The sequence below is a fragment of the Cupressus sempervirens genome, chromosome 7, assembly GCF_028749045.1.
Source record: "Cupressus sempervirens isolate cs-2001-9-10 chromosome 7, ASM2874904v1, whole genome shotgun sequence".
NCBI lineage: Eukaryota > Viridiplantae > Streptophyta > Pinopsida > Cupressales > Cupressaceae > Cupressus > Cupressus sempervirens.
This window is the reverse complement of record NC_143124.1, coordinates 554,200,979-554,223,855: the sequence shown is the minus strand read 5'-3', so window position 1 is coordinate 554,223,855 and position 22,877 is coordinate 554,200,979.

Genomic DNA, 22,877 nt, shown 5'->3' with positions numbered 1-22,877 from the left:
CGGTGCCATAACTATGCTCTAACTAGGTAGATAGATTGGGTCAGGGTGGTAGAGTTTCTCTGCATGCTTCGCATTCACTTCTGGTGGTTGGAATCGATCATGAAGATCAGATTCATGCAAAACCTTGTCTTTCCTTCATTTTTTGGCCTAGGATTCAGCAAGGTCAGTGAGTCAACCGAGATCCACAATGAGAATGAGCCACGTGGACCAATGGTCTTTTATTCTCTCGCCACCTTGCAGGGTCTCACCGAGTTGACTGTCTACTTATAACTAACTGCACCACCCCAAAACACTGACCATGGTGGTTTGGCTAAAACCTTGACTATGGAAATTATTTTAATCACTATCATTAACTGTTAATGCTACCTAAGCCACCAAGACATGTGTCCTCCACCGATTTTCTCGCATTACTTAAATACCTTGCAGCTCCTTCTTGTGGGGGTGCCTTGATCGTTGATCTTAGAAGATCCAATGATCATGAAAATCCTTTCCATTACTGTGTTGACCCCTACTAATTTTGGCCCATGGACACTTGGCAATAGGGCACTTTCTCACATTACTTATCTCCCCCACAAATTCATCTTGCGGGAGTGTGCCAACGATCGATCACTAAAGATCCAACGTTGCCCATAACTATGTGTTTGAAACTCAACGAAGACCCCATGATGTCACCCAAACACATGTCAAGAAAGGGCTTTCCCACAAGGTTTAACTTCTCTACAACTTCATCTTGTGGAGAAGCACCTGCCATTGACTTGGCAAGATCCAATGGTGAATAAAGCTCCTATCTCAAACATCTTCTATGACCTGCCAAAGAAAAGGGACCCACCTGCCATGTGGCAAAAAGAGGCTTCCATGTAATAATTAAAATCACTGCACCTTCATCTTGTAGGGAAGTGGGGGTCGTAGATCATGGAAGATCTAATGACAAGGAAAGATACATGTCGACGGCAATGGAACTTAGGGAAATAAAGAAATAACATAAAGTTTTTCATCTGATTTTTTATTTTTTTATTTTCAGGCGATTAAATAATATTAAACTAGGCAACTAGACGTTGGATGGGCTAACTTTTGAATTTGAATTTGGTGGAGTTAATTTGGACAACATTTTGGTGACTCACAGGGGATGCGAGCCTGCTACGCATCTGACCAGTGACCTTGCACATCCATTGGGCTTATAGAGGTCGTGGAAAATGTGAATCACTGTGCTATAAAAAATCCTAATCCTACCCCTATAGGCATAAAATTTTGAAGAATCTCTGTTTTTGCAACTAGAACCAGAAATCAAATGTCTCTGCAACCTTCAAAAATTTCAAAACTTTCTATCTCACAGAGAGACAACCTTGTGCTCGTGCACTTCTTGTAAAACATGAAACAAACAAAGAACAAAACTATACTAACTATGTACATGGAACCTCAAACCCTGTCAGAAACATGGCTTAAGATAAATCCCATTGACTGGGATGGGTAGAATTTCACCATCAGTCTTGCTTAACTGGAAAGCATTAGCTTGTCTACAACTTTCAATCAGATAGGGACCACTCCACATTACATCAAATTTTGAGTGCCTCCTTGGTTTTTCCCTGTCTGCATCCCATTTTAAAACTAAATCACCTTCTCTGAAAGTCCTGACCCTAGCCTTTTTGTCAAAGCTCTTCTTCACTTACTGTTGATGTACCTCTAGAGTCTATATGGCTTGATTCCTTTTCTCTTCCAGTTCCATCAGCTCTGCCATCCTTACTGTCATGGCATCATTTTCAACTAGCTCCAACTGATGAGCCAATTTTAGGGCTGGGAACTCCAATGAGATTGAAATTCTTGCTTCTCTACCATATACTAACACAAATGGAGAATTCCCTATTGATCTCTTAGGTGTTAACCTGTCAGCCCACAGAGTTGTCCTTAACCTTTTATGCCAACATCTCTTGTTATCTTCTATTGTCCTCTTTATGATCCTAATCAGGTTCTTGTTGGATGACTTGGCCAAGCCGTTAGCCATAGGGTAGTAGTTTGAAGACATTCTCAAATAGATATTATGGTCAACTGCCCACGCACAAATCTGAGCTCCTACAAAAGACTTTGCATTGTCTGAAATAATGGCTGAAGGGGCACCAAACCTGGTTACAATTCCATCAAGGAATTCAACAGCTAAAGATTCTGTGGCATCCTTCAATGCAACCACCTCTATCCATCTAGTGAAGTAATCTGTAGCAGCTAAAATCCACTTGTGACCAGAACTGGAAGGAGGATTAATAGGGCCTATGAAATCCAATCCCCACTGAGAAAAAGGCTGATCCACTTGGATAGGATGAAGGGGAAGAGCTGCAAGCCTTTTCTTGCTAGAGAAGAAGGCACATTTTTCACACTTCCTCACATACCTATGAAAATCATAGAACAAGGATGGCCAAAAGTAACCAGCCCTCATGATCTTCATTGCAGTTGTTCTAGCTGAGAAGTGGCCACCATCAGGATCATCATGAAGCTCCTTGATCATTCTTTCAACTTGTCTTTATCAATGCATCTTAGTAGGGCTCCATTAAAATCTTTCATGAAAAGGATACCATCAACTATGACATAAGGGATTGACTGCAATCTATACTATCTCCTTTTAGCTTTATCTAATCCTTAAGGATATCCATTGCCTAATAAGAAGCTCTTCATGTCATCCACCCAATTCCTTGGGCCATCATTTCTTGCTTCTTGTTCTTCTATTAATACCATGGAAACCTCCTCATCTGATTCTTGTGATGACAACATTTGTTTACACAATCCTTTCCCTCTTACTAGCTTGGTGACCTGGATGTCAACATCATATTCCATTACCTTTGTAATCCAACCAGCTCTTTTCTCACTGACATCTTTGCTCAAAAGGAACTCCTTCACACTAGCATGAGGTACTAACAAATGAATCTTATTATGGGATAGGAGGTGTCTAAATTTCTTTAAAGCTCTGACAATTGCAAGGGCTTTCTTCTCAACATAATTGTACTTATCTTCATACTCCTTGAGCCCTTCACTAAAGAAGGCTATGGGCTGCTCTTTATTCTTGTCATTTATTTGAGTCAAGACAGTAGAGATACTTGACTCACCACCTAAGCTATAAAGAATGAAATCCTTCTCAAAGTTTGGATTGATGAGAGTAGGGGCTGAGGCTATGGCTGCCTTGATTTCTTCAAAACTTTCTCTCCCTTCCTTGGTCCATGCAAAGACCACAATTTTCTTGAGCATAGTTATAAGGGGTTTCACCATAGTAGCAAGATTAGGGGTGAATCTTCTCACAAAATTTATCCTACCAAGGAAACTTTGTACCCATTTCTTGTGTTTAGGAAGAGGAAGAGAAAGTATTGCTTTTGTTCTCTCTGGATCAATGGTTAAGCCATCTTTAGATACAATGTGTCCTAATAATCTTCCTTGATTGGTAGAAAAGACACACTTGCTTGGGTTAAGAGATACCCCAAACTCTCTACACCTTAAGAATACCTACTTGAGATGATCAAAATGATCTTCTACATTCTTTGAATATACTATGATATCATCAAGGTAAACTAACGCAAACCTTTCAATCATATTCTTGAAGGCCATCTCCATTGCTTTCTGAAATGTAGCACCTACATTGGTGAGTCCAAATGGAATTTTACAATAAGCATAGGTACCCCACTTGTTAGTGAATGCAGTCTTGTATCTATCAGACTCCTTGACCAGCACTTGATTATAACCAAAGAACCCATCAAGAAATGAAAATCTCTCTGATCCACTGACCTTGGATAAAATCTGCTCCATGGAAGGAAGAGGATGGTGATCTTTAAGGGAAGCTTGATTAAGGTCCCTAAAGTCCACACACAATCTAATTTCTCCATTCTTCTTCCTAACAAGGACAAGGTTTGCTACCCATGATGAGTGCTTGATAGGGAAAATTATATTGGCTTCAATCAATTTGGATAGCTCCTTTCTCATTAAGGGTTCAATTTTAGGATTCACTGGTCTCTATTTTTGTCTTACTAGTTTTATATCATCAATTAGATCTATGGTATGCTGAAACAACCTTGGGTCAAAGCCCTTTAAGTCATCATATGTCCAAGCGAATACATCATTAAATTCTTGACATAGATGAATAAAATTTTCTTTTTCAATTTTAGAACATACCTTCCCCATGTTTAAGGACTTTTCATCAGCAACCATGACTAGAGTGTAGTCATCTTCATTAGTAGCTAGGTTCATGACTCTGCCTCTTGCTTGATCATCAGGATTAAAAAAACTCTCTAGACTAATGAGAAATTTAGGCAGCTTGTTGGAGTTGAGATTAATGATTTGGTCACCATACTGATCCTGTAGTCTTGATTGATTTCTCTCTAAAAATTATGCCTCATTCTGCAAGAAGCTCACAATTTTATCATCAGACTCAAACACTTGCCAATGGGTGTTATTGTTAGGGATGGAAGACCTTACTACCACTCTGATTTGTTGCTCTTTCTTCTCCCCAAAATTTCTTGGCACATCATGAGATGCACCTATTGTTGCAAATCTATCAGCATGTCTATTTTCTTTTCTAGGGATGCTTTGGATGTTAAATGCATTGAAACCTTCAAGAAAATCCCAAACTCTATGTTTATAAGACTTGAGAAAACCATTTTTGGTGATATTCTAATGTCTCACTTGATTCACCACCAAATCACTATCTCCATATACACTTAAAGCTTGGATTCCTCTTTTTTGAGCAAGTAGGAGACCTTGAATCAAGGATTCATACTTGACCACATTATTAGTACAACTAAATTGGAGCCTAAAGGAGAAGTAGTACCTTATTTTTGCAGGAGAAATCAACATCAGACCAGCTCCTAATACATTCTTATTCCTTGATCCATCAAAGTACATACTCCATATCCCACTTACATCTTCTTCAGTCTCCACAAGATTGGGAACTAAAGCATTCTTCTCTAATATACAATATGTACTGAGGCCTGTCTCAAGAGTTTCTGATGTAGAATTAAGTTGATATGCATCAGCCCATTCATCTAAGAGGAAATCAGGTACTTGTGCTTGGGTGTGGTAGGCTCATTCAATATGTCATTATCATCCACCTCTAGGATAGTACAATTCATGTTGATGAGATTAAGTGTGTAGGGTTTAGTATGATGGAGAGCTAGAGGCTCTTCTCTAATTGAATCTTTGGCTCCATATCTTGTTCTAAAAAACATATATGACCAATCAGAAGATATGTAACCACCTATTTGGGCAGTGAAGTCCCTTGACAGACAAATGGCAAAATGTGGCTTGACTTCAGCCACTGATATATCTTGAGTTATAGTACAACCAGGGCATGCATGTAAGGACAACTCTATGTTCCTAAGGATCCCTATAGTCTTGACAGTACTACCATCTAACTATAATACATCCTTAACAATGGGCTCATATTTCATCTCCAAAGCATCAGCAACACACGTAGGCATCACTAAACTTCTAGCCCCTGAATCAATCATGCAATTGTGGACTAGTTTATCCCCTATAATTAGATAAACATAGAATGGAGGAGGTCTGACCTTTTTACTTGTTTCTTCCTCCCTTGATGATTGTACTAGGCTTGTGGCACTTTCCATGCTAGGTGGTTGATCTTTTGGTTCCATACTTTCCAATTCTTGTTGTAGCAACCTCTTTTGCATGGGTATAGTAGCAATAGCATCCCACATTGAGATATTCACATTTGTCTTCTTCATTTGCTCTACCAAACTGAATGGCATAGTGGGCACTTTGGTAGAAGCCTTGGGAGCCTTCCTTGTAGGAGGTTGAGGTGGAACGACTAGAGAATCACTTGCATCATTTTTGACATTATTTTGCCTTTGCTATTGAGAAACATTTGATTGCTCATTGACTGCTTGTTCATGAGGTATCACACTTGGAGTTGAGGCCTAATTAGGAGGAGGGGTAGCATCTTCAATAGCTCTTCTCTTGCTCCTAGTGTTGTGAGCAATAGAATCATAGTTTACATTGCAATGTTCCTCCATCTGATGGTTTATAAAAGAACAATCACCTTGCCCTTGCACATATGAGGCATCCTTAAATTGTCCTTCCTGGTATAATGGTTGTATTGTAGGCTCTTGGATGGTCAAAGCCAAATAAGATTTAGCATTTTGACACATGCAATGAGCATAGGATTAATTGCAAGAGGGACAAAAATCTTGATCTTGAACCATGTTGTTTTGAGGGACTATAGCCCTACTTTGACTTGCATTTGAAGTTGAAGCATGACTATTTTGTCTCTTCTGATCAAAAGAATTGTTCCCATAATTCTAATTTGGAGGCCTACCACTATTTAGAGTTTGGCCTTGCAACTTATGAGCTTTATTACCTTGAGCTTGTCTTTCTAAAGTCACCACCTTATTGCTCATTTTATGCATCATAGAGAAGCTATCCTCTAGCTTCTTCTCTTGGCCCTGCAATCTCTTATCTATGTTTAGCATCATAGATTACGTCATCTCCTTAATCCCATCTATTCCATTTGAAGATGTGGAGGCTTGAGGGACTAAAGCAAGGGATTGTGAGGTGAAAGTTGTGGGAGGAGGAGCCATCGCTAGTTGATGGTTTGGGACATTAGGGAAAAAGGGCATAGGAGGTCTTGGAGCTAACTTACCTCCTTGTATCAATATATTTTCTGCCCTTATTGCTATGTCATAAGAATTAGGTAAAGTATCCCCTCCCATGGTTTGGATTGTGGTGGCAATATCACTATTAAAAGCTCTAAGGTAATGTAAGAAGGCATTACCAAGGGTAGGTTTCACTAAAATAGGTATTCTGTCCCATGTTTTTTGGAATCTATAGTTGAAATCAGTCATACATTCATGGGGGGCTCTTTTTATGGTAGTTAACTACTCTAAAAGTGACAAATGATCACTTTTGTCCTCAAAATGTTTACATAGTCCTGCTCCTAATCCATCCCAATCTGTTATAGAACCATGAGCCAAACCTCTATACCATTGTAATGCTTTTCCTTTTAGGGATGAGGCTAGAAGTCTAACTGCAACATCATCTTCTATAATGCCATGGATATTATAGACATTTGCAACCTCTTGAATATGTTCTAAGGGGGAAATGGAGGTTTCACCAGTAAACTCTGGTATACTTTTAAGTGCAGCTATTGGTATGTCATGTCTTTGGGCCAATAAAAGAGGACTTCCACCATTAAAGGTGGAAAAAGTATGGGCTCTATGCAATGTCATATAGACAAGTGATCTATTGATATGTGTTGATGGCAATCTAGTCTAAGATCTAACAGTAGGAGGAGTAGAGATAGATCTTGCAGGGGTATTTGTTACTATTGCACTCCTAACTGGTGATAGGGATACTCTAGTCCTCCTTCTTCTAGGATTTGAAAGTGAAAGCTCTTGGTACTGAAATTTACCTCTAGAAGATGCCCTTGTTTCAACTTTGGGCATCAATTACTGCAACTTTGGTCTAGAACCAAATGTGTTTGAAGCTCAAAGTCACCAAGTACTTTGAAGAATGAACCTCTTGAAGGCTTGAACACTGAAGCCAGTACTATCTCTTCAGTATTAATCTTGAAATCTTCCTTCTGACACCAGTAGACTTAAAATCTTCTGATATTGGTCCCACCGGGCATGCCAAAAACTGTTGTCATTGAGGTTTGCACCCTTGTCCAAAGCCTATGCATGAGGACAACCTAGTGAAACATGGAAACAACCTCCAAGCTGTGGGACTTGAACTGTGAGGTTGAGTCTTCGGAGAAGGTCGATTTCCTCTTACTATCAAGATGCATCTAACTACTCTTGGAAGGGAAAAGGGAGAAGGAGATGCAAGAAAGCAAATCTAACTATTCTAATCTAGAGAGGTGATGCAACAAAATAGAGTGTTCGGACCAATGTCTACACATACATGCACTATAGAACCAGAATGAAACTAAGGATATACACATTTAGACTTTCTTTAATCTAATAATCACATGCAGATTAGAAGACCAAAATGAATGACACAAGGAAAAAGAGATTCACTTATATTATCATTCATTGGCCAATAGGAGATACAATCACACAGATTATAGATTTTCACAAAACACTAGTGGAGGCAAAGAGTTCTTGCACTTTCACACCAATGGTTGAAAGAGATAAGGCAGAAAATCATGCAGTTTAGAGGCACAGGGGAATTTACACTAAAAATTTGCAGTGCAATAACAGAGAAAATAGAGAAAGGTCTACCTTTTCAAAATTAAAAAAAATTGCTTTTATAGATCAGGCATAACTGAGATATAAAAAAAAAAAAACTATCTTGCAACCACTGCCATCAATGCTCTGCCAAGAACAATAATGGGAATCTGAAGAAATCTGGTCTAAATATAGCTTTAGATACCATGAAATCTAATTTTTAACTAAAATAGGGCCTTGAGAGGGAAAAAATGGTGCGATAACTACGCTTTGACCATGTAGATAGATTGGGTTGGGGTGGTAGAGTGTCTCTACATGCTTTGCATTCACTTCTAGTGGTTGGAATCGATCATGAAGATCAAATTCATGCAAAACCTTAGCTTTCCTTCATTTTTTGGCCTGGGAGTCAGCAAGGTCAATGAGTCAACTAAGATCCACAATGAGAATGAGCCATGTGGGCCAATGGTCTTTTATTCTCTCGCCACCTTGTAAGGTCTCGTCGAGTTGACCATCTGCTTATAACTAACTACACCACCCCAAAACACTGACCGTGGCGATTTGGCCAAAACCCAGACTATGGAAATTGTTTTAACTATTGTCGTTAACTGTCGATGCTACCTGAGCCATCAGGGCACATGCCCTCCACCCATTTTCTCACATTACTTAAATACCTTGCAGCTCCATCTTGCAGGGGTGCCTTGATTGTTGATCTCGAAAGATCCAATGATCATGAAGATCCTTTCCATTATTGTGCTGACCCCTGCTAATTCTGGCCCATGGACACTTGGCAATAGGGTGCTTTCCCGCATTACTTATCTCCCCCACAAATTCATCTTGCGGGATTGCGCCAACCGTTGATCACTGAAGATCTAACTCTGCCCATAACTGTGTGTTTGAAACTCAATGAAGACCCTGTGATGTCACCTAGACACGCGTCAAGAAAATGCTTTCTCACAAGGTTTAACTTCCCTACAATTTTATCTTGTGGGGAAGCACTCATCGTTGACCTGGCAAGATCCGATGGTGAATAAAGCTCATGTCTTGAACATCTTTTGTGACCTACGAAAGAAAAGGGACCCACTTGCTAGGTGACGAAAAGAGGCTTCCCCGCAATACTTAAAATCACTACACCTTCATCTTGCAGGGAAGCGAGGGTTGTAGATCATGGAAGATCTAAAGGCAAGGAAAGCTACACGCCAATGGCAATGGAACTTAGGGAAGTAAAGAAATAACATAAAGTTTTTCATATGATTTTTTTTTTAATTTTTTTTTGGGCGATTAAATAATATTAAACTGGGCAACTAGTTGTTGGACAGGCTAACTTTTGAATTTGAATTTGGCAAGGTAAATTTGGACAACACCTACATATTGTGTAGTGACAATTTGGATAGTACCACATATGCAAGGTTAGAGAAAGATACCATTTAACATTTGCCTCCACATGTGTCTTTTTTCCTCCAAAGTTTGGTTACCAATTTGAGCACCGCTGGCATATTCTAATAGAGTATCTAAAGTAACGAAAAATAAGAATTGTAAGTGGATGCTCTTAAGTGCAAATAATAAACTATTTCATGTAGTTGTAAGTTCAAACATAGGTAGTAACTCCCATGTCTGCCAGGCTTCCTGCCGTTACTCTCTGTACACCTGTGATTCCCTATACACCTATTGGATCCCTATATACTTGCTACATATCTCCTTCAAATAAAAGTAGGTGATTCAATTTCCTTAAATAATGCTCGCTAATTGTTGGGTTACCACTCTTTAGTGGAAAAAACTCTATATCATGTGAATTAGTTTGTACCACCTGTAATATTGGCGAGCCTCATTCAAAAAATATATCTATAGCAAAGTCTTTTACTTCGTCGATTCATGTGTCCTAACCAATTAGTCATTCATCATTTAAAAACTGCTCCCCCTGTATATTGGCAGAATGGTGTTGAACTGTACTGGGGTAGGGTCCCTTGCTACAGTGGCCCAAACTATTATCGAGGAGTTTAGTATTACTCCCCTTCCCATGCCTCCATCTTATCTAGCTTGGTGACTATGATGCCATGATGTGCTCTTATGTTTATTCACATGACCACTGGTATCCATGTTAGTTAAAGTAGTTCAACCTGTAGCTAAGGTGTCCACATACCCTCTACCCAACTGGAGATATTCTTGTGCTATGGGTCTATGTATTGCCCTTGTCAAAGAGTATCAATGCCAATGCCAAAGAAACCTTGCGAGGATGACTCACAGACAACCACCCATATTTGTCTTGGGACATTCATTACTAGTATTCGATACCACTGTACAATTGCCTATACTAAAAATTGATCTTATTGAGTCTCAATACATACTTTTTCCTTCATTAATTTTGATGTAGGCATTTCGATCGTTCATATGACAGAACCTTACAAAATGTGTCTTTCGTATATAGTCTACTTCATATTGGTAAGGAATGCAATGTGTTTGTATGACCACAATTGTCATTTCTTGCCTCTCACACATTCTAGGCTTCTCCTAATGATAGAAACATAATCTTGACTATTTATGTATGTTATTGATTTGATACTCCTATGTTGTATTATTCTGAATCATATAAATATTGAGCTTTCATAACTACATACAGAGATGATACTAGTAAAGGTTGCAGAAAATCTTCTTAATATCTATTGAGTGCATTCACTTGAGATTTTTTTTACCATGCTACTTTTCTATGCATACCTCAAAGTGGGCAACATAAATCCTTTTCTTTGCATATTGTTACTACCTTTGAATAGTTTGAATGGCACCATATTTCACTAGATAAAATTGATCTTTCTACCTTAAAATTTTTGACGAGAAAGGTACATGCTGATAGTGTAATCAGAAACTTTTGCTAGCAGGTTCTTTAGTGGACCCCAGTAACCAAGGATTCCCATGAATAGATTGACTTTTAGCCTCAATCTCATTTCTTATAATGAAAATATTGGCCTATATGTATTGTTAAGGCCTTTCCCCAAATCACCTCATTGAACTAGAGCTACACTCTCTTGATGTAAACAGATCCAATACTTAACTCTCACAAAAAAAAATTTGTGTCTAGATAAAACTTCACGGGCTGGCAGGAAAACCAGCTCTAATACCACTATAATATCCCTCACTGGATATTAACTAACTTTCTCCTTTTAACTGTAGACACATAAATTTGATTACACTGCTTTGGTAATCTAATTTAGCCATCTCTAAAGGCATCATTAATTAAATTCTTATTTAATTAATCCTTTGCCATCCCTAGTTGATTAATTTAATTAATCATCTATAGTCCTAATTGATAAATCAAATAATCTATTATTTATCAATTAAAATCCTTTTCTCCTATCTAATTCCAAAAATCCCCATTTATTAAATAAATCTATTTGATAAATGAAATCCTAAAATTCAAAAACCCCTAACCTATCTCTAATCCTCCATTTATCCTAATCCACCCCATCCACCCATACTAACCAAGCTTAGCCACTAACTCACCCACCCTCATTAATGCCATCCACTTGCACATCTCTAACATCCCTAAGCTAATCCTAAACCCAAGCCTAATCCACACCCTAATGTTGTCACATTCCTTAAACAAGTTTAAGACTTTCCTAATCCAAACCAAAGTCTCCCCTCAAAAAACCCAACCACTAAGTCACGAGTGCTCCTACAAAATATAAAGACTCTTACAAGCCCACTCATGACTCTTACACCCATCTTCCACACTCTTCCCTCTTCCACACTCATTCCTCTTACATCCCTCTTACATCCCTCTTACATACTCAACCCCACTCATCATGACTCTAACCAACCCTTTACCCTACCCTCTCACACTCATCCTCCTTGTGACAAGTGTCACCTTCCCATTGGTGCTAAACAAGCACAATCCATGTGCTCCCCTTTGAGTGCATCTTAAACATCCTTAAGCCTTCATCCATCCTTGCATCTAAGCCCTCCATCTCTCTACCCCTTAGCCTATAAATTGAATCCCATCCCAAGCCATTTCATCAACAATCTTTGAGCTAAAGTTACCATGCTATTTTGAGAACCAAAGCCATCAACCATACCCTTATAATGCCAAATTGAGAGCTCACAAAGCTACCAATTTTCCATTACCCATCTCCATTGAAGCAGCTTTTGAGCATCTTGAGCATACATCCACAGCAAAAGGACACATCTACAGAATTCAGAAAGCATGGAGTGTTTTCTCTTGTGAGGTTTGCACTTCTGGTTTGCTTTCTTTGTCTAAGAATATATGTGAATTTAGTTTTTGGTTTGTGAATGTTTACTTTATTTTTTAATGTTCTTTGCATACTAATTCTTGTTCTACATTAACAATATACCTAGAACTAAAATATGACAGATCTACTTTGGAACAAGGAAATTCAGCAAAAACCCCAATAGAAATCCGACTAACTTCTTCTTGAGTATAGCTTCAATTTAGATTTAGGCCAAAGGAATACAATGCTATAAATAAACTAGAAAGTTCTTCACAAGTATATGAACCGTTATTCAAAATATCGACATGCAACCATGGATTACAAATTGGAATGCTAAAACCAACAAACTCATATATTTCCTTAAATAATGTTATTTCCTTATACAACAACAATATAATGGTCATCAACTAAAATGTTATTGTATTATACAACAACAATACAATAACCAATGCAAAGAAAACCAATCCTAAATATAGATTCAATAATCAAATTGGAACATTAGAATAAGAACTTATAAGTACGAATCAAACACCTGAAGTACTGTTTCTCGGCACAATGGGTTTGCATCCACTATCTACTAGCACAAGAGGCTACGTCCTTCAACTAGCTGAAAGCTGAAGTTTTATGAGACTCTCCAAGAGAGAAACTAAACTAAATAGTAAAATCAAGCATGCCAAAAGTATGAGTCTCATCTCTGTTTAACTTCACAATGGTGACTCTTCAACTTCTCCTTGGTAAATTGTCTTATTCCTCCTCGTCCTCTTGTGACCACATGAGATATTAATTTGACCCTTAATAATAAATCTCTAGGTAACATAGTCAAATCTAATATTGAAAATTCGTTCCTTCTTAATATTTCTAATGTCCCCAAAGAAGGGACATTACAGAAAATATCTATGAAATCAAAAGATGATGGATTATGGAAAATGAAATTTGATGGAGCATTTAGTAAAGAGGGCAATGGAGCTAGTGTGGTTTTTACATAACCATCAGGTAAGATATTTAGGTATGTTTTTCTTTTAAATTTTGAATGTACCAACAATATTGATAAATATGAAGCATTGATTTTAGGCCTAAATATTGTCAAGTTTCATATATAAAGTTAATTTTAGTTTTTGGTGACTCTGAAATAATAGTCTATTAGATTCAAGATAAATTTATGGAAAAAAATTCAAGGCTGAAAAGATAAATAAATTACGTGTGGGATTTGCTAGAATTTTTTAATGCATTTTCAATGTAATGTCCCCACTTTAGTAGTTGACCAAGTGTGTGTGCATTAGCCTAGTTCTACATGGTCCCGAGGGCTAACAAATTGTTTGAAGGGATCTTAGAGTGTTTTGGCCTAGTCATCTCCAGTTTGGGCCAAAATAGAGTTGATTTACTCAGTCTCAGGCATACTTACTATTTTTAGCAAGTCAACAAGATATAGGGAAGGCTAGTTTTGGTGATTGGATTTGATACTCCTCAACAAGAGTTTTTCAATGAGTTATCACTCATGCTATTCAAAGTCTGATAGCTAATATATTTTTATTCCTAAAGTATTATTAAAGTAACATTTAATTTAGTTGTAAAATATTTAATTTAGACCATTTTGAGCATTTTTATGCGTAGAAAAAACAACAAAAAAAGTTAAAAAAAAATTTTTCCATAGTTAAGCTCTCATTTTTAAAGATTTTGGCTAACTAACTAAATTGCTTTTTTTTTTTTTTTTTGTCTCATTGCAGGTTGGAGCACATATGGAACCACTAGCCATGTTTCTTGCAGGTTTTCATGTTGCTAAAAAATGAACTTGAATGTTTAACCATTTGTCTTTGAATGCATGTTGCTAAAAAAATGAACTTGAATGGTTAAACACATTTTCCATTGAATTAATGTTTCTCAAAACACACTCTTGAATGTCATGGATTAAAATCAACTTTCCTTGGAATGCATGCTTAAAACAAAAAATCCAATCTTGAATGCCAAGGATCAATTAACCATTACAATATCAAACACTTCATTTGGAGGTTCTAAAATTGAACAAAACAAATCTCTTTTTCACATGCAATCTAGGTAAAGTTTGATTTTTGGACATTTAAGAAACTTTGTTAAGTTAAAATACAAATTTACAAAAATCAATTTGAGTAGTTTCTTGGAATCACCTCTTTTCTAATCACCCATCAAATATTAACCATTGGTTGCAATCTCAGCGCCATTTATGGGGATGGGTCTACTTGAAAAAGGTGTTAAATGTTCCACAATCTAACTCACTCACTTGGTCTTTGAACGTTTGCTTCAACTTTATCAAAATTCTTAAATGGCCAAAACTCTAGATTAAATCGATCACACTTCAAGTTTGGGCACTAAAATTGAACAACAACTGACGTGGAGAGCCTCCGGGCACGCGCTTGAAATCGAATCTCACACACTTTTTTTTTGGGCTTAAAACAAACTCACACTCAATCTTGAATACCTTAAAGAAAATTAATCGATACTTGACATGGAGGGCCTCCGGGCGCGCGAGTTTGCTTTTGTTGACCCTAACTCTTCTTATTGTTTGCATTCTTCGATCGATTTACTTTTGTTGGTGCTTTAAGTTGGAATTAAACATTGTCTCTTAAACATGAGTGCTTGCAAAGTCTAGATTAGCACACATAAGAGTCAGTTAGTAAAAGAACAAGCGTGTTTTTTAGCCCAAGGTCATCCAAGTCTTCTCTCCCCTTGTCGTCTTTCGAGGCCATCTTGGGTGCATAAGATTAGGATCCAAAACCTTGTTTCTTTTTAGGAGGCCTGCTTGGGGATTTCATCACCCCTTGGACGACCTCAACTCCAGCGTTCCGGCGGAGTATAAGAATCGGGAGGTGAATCGAAAGACACCTCTCTTGGGATCGAGATTTTGTCATTCGAACTAAGCCTCAAGGAACTTTATACTTTTGAGAAGTGAAAGAGGAGAAGTGGGTTACCGCTCCTCTCGGCTGTGTGACATCCTTTTGGTCTCATCTAGGAATTTGGGCCTCACGTACCTTGTGTATATCGAGGACTCCCTAGCTAAACCAATTGTCTGCCTTGCAGAAAACCATCTAGGATGTTAATGTGGTTGGAGTGACTGATCGAAACATTTGTAGAACATACACACTCCTTGGCGCAAGTATCACATTCTGAGAACAACAAACTTCTATCTGGGTGTTCCTATCTATTGCTTATTTTTTATTTTACTTGTTGAATGAATGTTTGCCAAACTTGGTCAATCCTAGCTTAGGGCACACTTAGTGTAGTCACTGCCTATTTTGGAAGTTGAACAAGTTGAAGCAAAACAACTGAGATTTTTCCCAAAGCCAAGCAAATTTAGGAATTTATGTCAGAACAACCCAAACCCAAACAGAAGTTTCACAAGGTCAAACTCAAGCCATCTCTAGCATACCAAGAACTTTTAGCCAAGAGAAAAGAAATAACACCAAGCCCACAAATTGCCAAACTCCACAAAGCAGAGGACAAAGCTATTGACGAAGCACTTCAAGAGGCCTGGTTAGAGCGCACCATAAAATTTAGCCAACATCCAGGAGTTAATCCTGCTTATGCCTTACCAACTAGGCATGATTTCTATGATTAGACACCCTTGTTTCTCCACATCTTCTTGGATAAGCTTCACTTTAGAGTCATCTTTGTAGAAAAGCCAGCCATCTTAGGTTATCCCCTTAAGCATTATTAGCTCATCCATCTCATTTAGAATCAAACCATCTAGCCAGCAATCCAAAATCTGCACATCTAAGCTTTCAAAATTGTTGTCACCTTGCTAAAAGTTTGTCATTCCTAAAATCTTCCAAATCCACCAATCTCACCAAGGTTATCCCTTTGACAGAGCTTTGTCTAGGGTAATCTAGCTTTGTCACTTGTTATCCCTCATCACCTTGAGCTAAAGGTTGGGATCCGCAAGTGGTCAATCTCGTGTTCTTCCTAAAGGATCATCAGTCCTTCCTTAAGTTGACACAATCACCACCAAGCTTGCACATAGGAAAGCAGACCTTTTGTGCTTTGACAACATATCTTTGAAGTTAGAATCCCTAACCCAATCCTTCTTAGGTTTTGTCATATAGGTTTACCTCAACCTAGGAAATCATTTGCATAGAAAAGCCTTCCCCCTTTTGCATCCATCAGCATTATTGCATCTCATCACTAGGAGCATTTTTCATGCCACCCGTCACTCGCTTAGCCAAGAAGAAAGAAATAATGGAGCCCTATCATTTGGATCGAACAACCTCACCCCCCTTGAGCACTCAACCATCCTTCAGCCCAGAGCAAGCTATGCCATCACCTACTGACATTGAAGCTTTCATGAACCAACCAGGAAATGCAGTATTGGTAAACGCCATTATAGACAAAAACAAAGAGACAATCATGGCTAATTTTCGAAGGGACAATGTAGGAACCTTTGACTTTGGAAGACCCCCTCCATTATCAGATCCATCTCACCTATTGTTTGGGCAGCTGCCACCACCCATAGGCTCTTATGATCCAAATTATCCTCAATATATTCCAAAAGAAGAGCCTCCAGCCAATCCATATGACCCAACAGACCCAAACATACCATCATCCACCCAAGTTGAAATCTCCATGCTGCAAGCCAACCCAGCCACCACCACTCCATCCTTGGTTCATACCTCTCCGCTCCAAACCCCCTTTACCCAAATACCTCACCGTTCACCCCCTTCACTATTGCTGCTGCTCCCCAACCCAGCCTTCCAAATCCACCCATCTCCCAAATCAGTGCTAGCATCTTTGGCCAACCTCAGCGATATACAACAGGGATGCCACCCATGGGGCCAAGTAATCAACCTTTCATCACCCCCAGCTTGTACACTGCAGCCCAGAACACAATCCCATCATTTTCATTAGGTCTTGGGAGCTCAATACCATTAGACACAAATCTACAAGCTACTACCCTCACTCCACAAAGCTATCAAATCCCACAAGCTACTACCAATTTTCTACCAAGCTCCCAAATGACCCCAGCTCCTGCCACCACTCTACCAAGCTTCCAAATCCAGCCACAAAGCTATCAAACCCCATCAGTTCCATTCCCAAGCTTTCAATTCCCACCACCTCCACCACCAACTAATCCGTTACCTCCAATTACCAACTACTTTTCAATGCCACTTCTAGGAGGTAATCCACCACCCCAGCCAACCACCAATTATTTGCAGATACCATCCCAAATGGGGGCACAACCCACATATATTGGTCAAACCCCACAAGCCCTCTGATCCTTTCCCCAAGCCTCACAACCATCTTATACCTTACCTCCACAAAGCAATCCATTTATCCCACAGCCAGCTTATGTTCCTCAATCCCAACCTCAAATCCCATATCAACAACAAGCCTCGCAGCATATGCAGCAATATGCGCCACCTCCCCCTCAACAACCCGTCATCCACCATGCAGCTGCCCAAACAATGTACAATCCCTATCAGCAAATCCCTCATAACCATCCATATTCAATGGCCCCATCCAGCACATACCTACCTCAAGGCACTCCTACATTGGGGGCACCCCAACCATCACCTATCAATTCAGAGTGGGAGCAAATGAAGACAGCTCTGAAAGCCATCCAAGAAGGGAATGATCCAAAGACATTCAAGTTTGAGAATGTGTGTCCTTACCCATTTGACAGAGCCATTACCACGACACCATTTCCCAAACACTTTGAGGTACCTAAATTTGACAAATTCAAAGGAAAAGGAGACCCTGTCACACATATCAAAGAATTTTACATGCATTTCCAGGACGTGGCATACAATGATGTCTTCCTCTTGCGCCTTTTTCCCAAAAGCTTGGCTGGACCAGCTCTTGAATGGTTTTATAGAATCCCCTATGGCACAATTAAAAACTTTGCTGAATTATCTGAGGCATTTGTAGCCCAATATGCCCATCTTGTTGAAACAGAGCTATCAATAGTTGATCTTGTCCACACCAAGCAAAAAGGTGGAGAAAGCCTTGCCGAATACCTACAAAGATGGCAAACCCTTACCACCCACATATCCTGCACCTTGCCAGAATGCCATGTGGTGAAAATGTTTATTGATAATGCACATCCCAGCTTGGCTCACCACATGACCATGAACTGTTTGCAGACCTATAAGGATATCAAAGAGAAAAAAATGATCCTTGAGCAAGGACTCATCAAAGATGGTGTGGTAAAGATTTACAAAGAGGCCAACCAAAATCAATCACATTCCAATGACAAGTCTAGGTATTGGAACAAAAACAAGCATGTTGCAACAGATGGGGTTACTGACACCAGACATGTGAATATTGTTGGTCCTTCTCAAAACCAGTCTAACCCACCATATCAAACAAACAACCAACAAGCTACCAATTACCAACAACGAAATAACCAAAGCTATCAAAACCACAATACAAGACCCAACTTTCAAGGGTCTAACAATCAAGCTAATGCCATCAATGTAGCTGCAGGGCAAAAGCCCAGATTCCAACCTGCACCTAGAAACTATACACCCCTTGGTGAGCCATTGGATGTTATTTTTGAGAAATTGGCTAAGGAAAACCTCATCAAATTTCCTCCTACCCAGAAAATTGATCCAAGCCAATCCAAAGCTGCATGGTACAAGGACAATGAGTATTGCAAGTTCCATAGGGTAAACGGTCACACCACCCTCAGATGCATGAAACTGAAAGACTATGTGCAAGACCTCATTGATCAGAAGGAAATCACTATTGGTGCCCAAACCTCTCCCAATGCAGGCTTACAGATTTATCAAAATGCTTTTCCTCCACACAACAACCAAAATCCTGGAAAAGCACCTATCCAAAACAACACCAAAAACCGCCAGCCAAACCAACAGCATGGGAAGAAAAATGACCACACTTCATCCTATATAGACTATGGTAGCCTTATAGGTTGTATATCTGAGAAAGAGCCTTCTGTCAATGTTATCAATATCCGAGGACCAGACAATAAGTGTGCGGTCACCACTCAAAGAGCGCGATTTAACATCGCAGGCCCACCAGTTTCATCAACACCATTAGCTCCATCAAAAAGCTGATACAATATCTTGGAACACCTTGGGAACATGCCAACCCAAATATCCATTTTAGACCTTCTCCGCACTAGTCTTGTGTACAAAGACATCCTTGACAGTGCTCTCATAGAATCTCATGTCCCTTCTGATATCAATGCTACTGATTTTTGTAATCTTGTTGGACACCTTTCATCCTCATGTGCCCTATCTTTCAAACCCATCGACATACCCGCGGTTGAGCCAGATCACACCCTTCCGCTTCACATAGCCATTATGGTATCCAATTTTTCCGTGAAAAGAGTAATGATAGATAATGGATCAGCCTTGAACATTTGCACCCTAAAATTCATAAAACAAGCTGGGTATACTGAGGTAGATATGATCAGTGAGGTTATCACCATCAAAGCTTATGACAACTTGGAAAGGACCACAGAAGGGACTATTTTGCTACCAATCAAGGTTGGGCCAGTCATTCAAGAGACAGTTTGCCATGTTGTTGATCTAAACCTACCATTTAACATCCTCCTCAGTCGCCCATGGATTCATGCTATGAAGGCCGTTCCATCCACCTATCATCAGTGCATCAAATTTCTGCATCAAGGCACTGAGGTAACCATCCATGCCGATCCAGAACCCTTTGCTTACTGCAATGCGGTTGAAGCTTCATATATAAACCATTGCCCTAGAATAGACATCAGCATAGCCATCGCCAGCTCATCCCACACTTGTAATGACGCAGAAACCATCGTTGCCTCCACCCTATCTACTGTAAAGATCAACAACAAAGGTTGTGGAGAATATAGTCTATCAGATGCATTTGCTGTCGGAGCAATCCCACTTGATCCACATACCCATGGACGACCAACATATCACAAAGCTAAGGAGATTCCACCTCCTCGATACAAACAGTTTGGCCCAACCACCTTTGTGTCCTCAAAAACCCCTCTTCATGAGGAGCTCACTCCAGATATCAACAATTGGTTACATAAGGATGCACCTCTAAGAAATCAAGCACGCCTTGATCACTTCAGCCAGAAGTATCCCCAACAACATAAGCTCATCAATGAAAAATGGAACTATCAAGGAGGTGGACTAGGACCAGAAGAAAGGGGCATGCAATGTCCCATCGAAGCACATAATTGGGAAATAAAGTCAGGTCTTGGCTTTGGCATACCCACAACTGGGGGCACCAACGAGAACGGTCACGCTTTTTTGAACATCCATCGCAACCTTGTCGAAATCGAAGACATTCCTGAGGAAGTTGAAAAGAGAGCCTACGATGATATCCCAGACCAAATCTTCCTAGGAGACTCTGTTCTCCGAGAACTATCCATCCATCTCATTGACCTACCACTTGCTCATCCACAACTCATAGATTGGGACCAACCAAGTGTCATACATATTGATGAGTTCGCATTAGAGGAAGCGCTTCTAAGATTCATGGGAGCTGAAACTCCTCATAAGAAGACAAAGCTAGATTCTGCCTACATCTACAAGCTAGATCCCAAGGGGTATTTTGGAGAAAATCCCCAACCTAGTTTCGATACACCCAAAACTGGAACTAAGGTAAATCTGGGACTAGCTAAGGCATCGAAGAGAACCCCTCAGCAAGAAAATCTAGAGCCACAAGCAGAACATGAGGATTTAGTATTGCCTCCTCAAGATAATCGACCAGAGGTGTCTTCTATTCTAATAGAGGATACTAGAGAAGTCAACATTGGTTCTTCAGAGATCCCTAGAATTGTTCACATTGTTGCATCCCTATCACAAGACCAAGCTGACCTCCTCTTTGAGGCTTTATGAGAGAACATTGGCCGATTTGCATGGTCATATCAGGACATGCTAGGACTTGATCCAAAGCTTGTAGTTCATCATCTTGTAGTCGATCCAAAGATCAAGCCCGTCAGACAAAAGCTTAGAAAAATGCACCCCAAGGTGGCATTACTAGTCAAAGCTGAACTAGAAAGAATGTTAGCTACTAAGGTTATCCAACCTATCGACTATTCAGAATGGATCTCCAACATGGTCCCTGTCACTAAGCCTTCCGGTGACATCAGAATCTGCACTGATTTTAGAGATCTTAACAAAGCTTGTCCAAAGGATGATTTTCCCTTGCCCAACATAGATATGATTGTAGATCTTACATCTGGACATGAAATTCTGTCCCTTATGGATGGATTTTCTGGGTATAATCAGATCAAGATTGCAGAAGAGGACCAGCATAAGACAACATTCACTACCCCTTGGGGAACCTTTTGCTACACCATGATGCCTTTTGGCCTAAAGAATACTGGGGCTACCTATCAAAGAGCTATGATAGCCATTTTCCATGATCTTATCCATAGCATTTTGGAGGATTATTTGGACGATATCCTAGTCAAATCTCACACCTTCATGGATCATCTTGCTGACCTGGAGAAAGTCTTTGATAGGTTGGCCCAATATCATCTCATGCTAAATCCCAAGAAGTGTGTCTTTGGGGTCACATCTGGCAAGCTTCTAGGCTTCATAGTTTCTAAACGAGGTATAGAGATTGACCCCAAAAAGGTCAAGGCTATCTTAAACATGCCTCCTCCCCAGACACTGCGACAGCTTCGCTCTCTTCAGGGAAAACTTCAATCTGTCCGGCGCTTCATCTCCCAACTTGCAGATAAGTGTACACCATTTTCACACTTGCTAAAGAAGAATGAGAACTTCAAGTGGGATCTTTTATGTCAGCGCAGCTTCAATCAGCTCAAGCAGTACCTCACCAATCCCCCTATCTTGGTTCCACCAGTTCTTGGTCGTCCCTTGATCTTATATATATTAGCAACACCTACTGCTCTAGGGGCACTTCTAGCACAACATGATGATTATAGCAAAGAGAGAGCCATCTACTATATCAGTAGAACCCTAGTTGGTTATGAACTCAATTACACTCCTATGGAAAAAGCTTGTTTGGCAGTTGTTTTCTCAACTCAAAAGCTTCGCCACTACATGCTAAGTCATACCATCCAACTAGTCTCCAAGATTGACCCTCTCAAGTATATGCTCTCCAAAACAACACTTATAGGCCGTTTGGCCAAATGGGTTATGCTACTAAGTGAGTTTGACATCCAGTATGTGGACAGAAAGGCAATCAAAGGGCAAGCTATAGCATATCACCTAGCTGATGCACCTCTAGTAGATGCATATCCTTTGCTCACAGAATTTCCAGATGAGCATATCTGCCTAATTGAAGAACAGCCCCCATGGAAGCTTTATTTTGATGGCTCATACACCTCTCATGGATCAGGGGTAGGGATATTATTAGTTACACCTCAAGGAGATTACATTCCAAAAGCCTTCAAGCTACAATTCCCTAGCACCAACAATATAGCAGCATATGAAGCTCTTGTAGCAGGATTAAAGATAGCTGCAGAATGGAATATCACTGAGTTATAAGTCTTTGGTGATTCCCAACTCATCATCAAACAAGTCTTAAATGAATATCAAACCAAAGATGAAAAGCTATT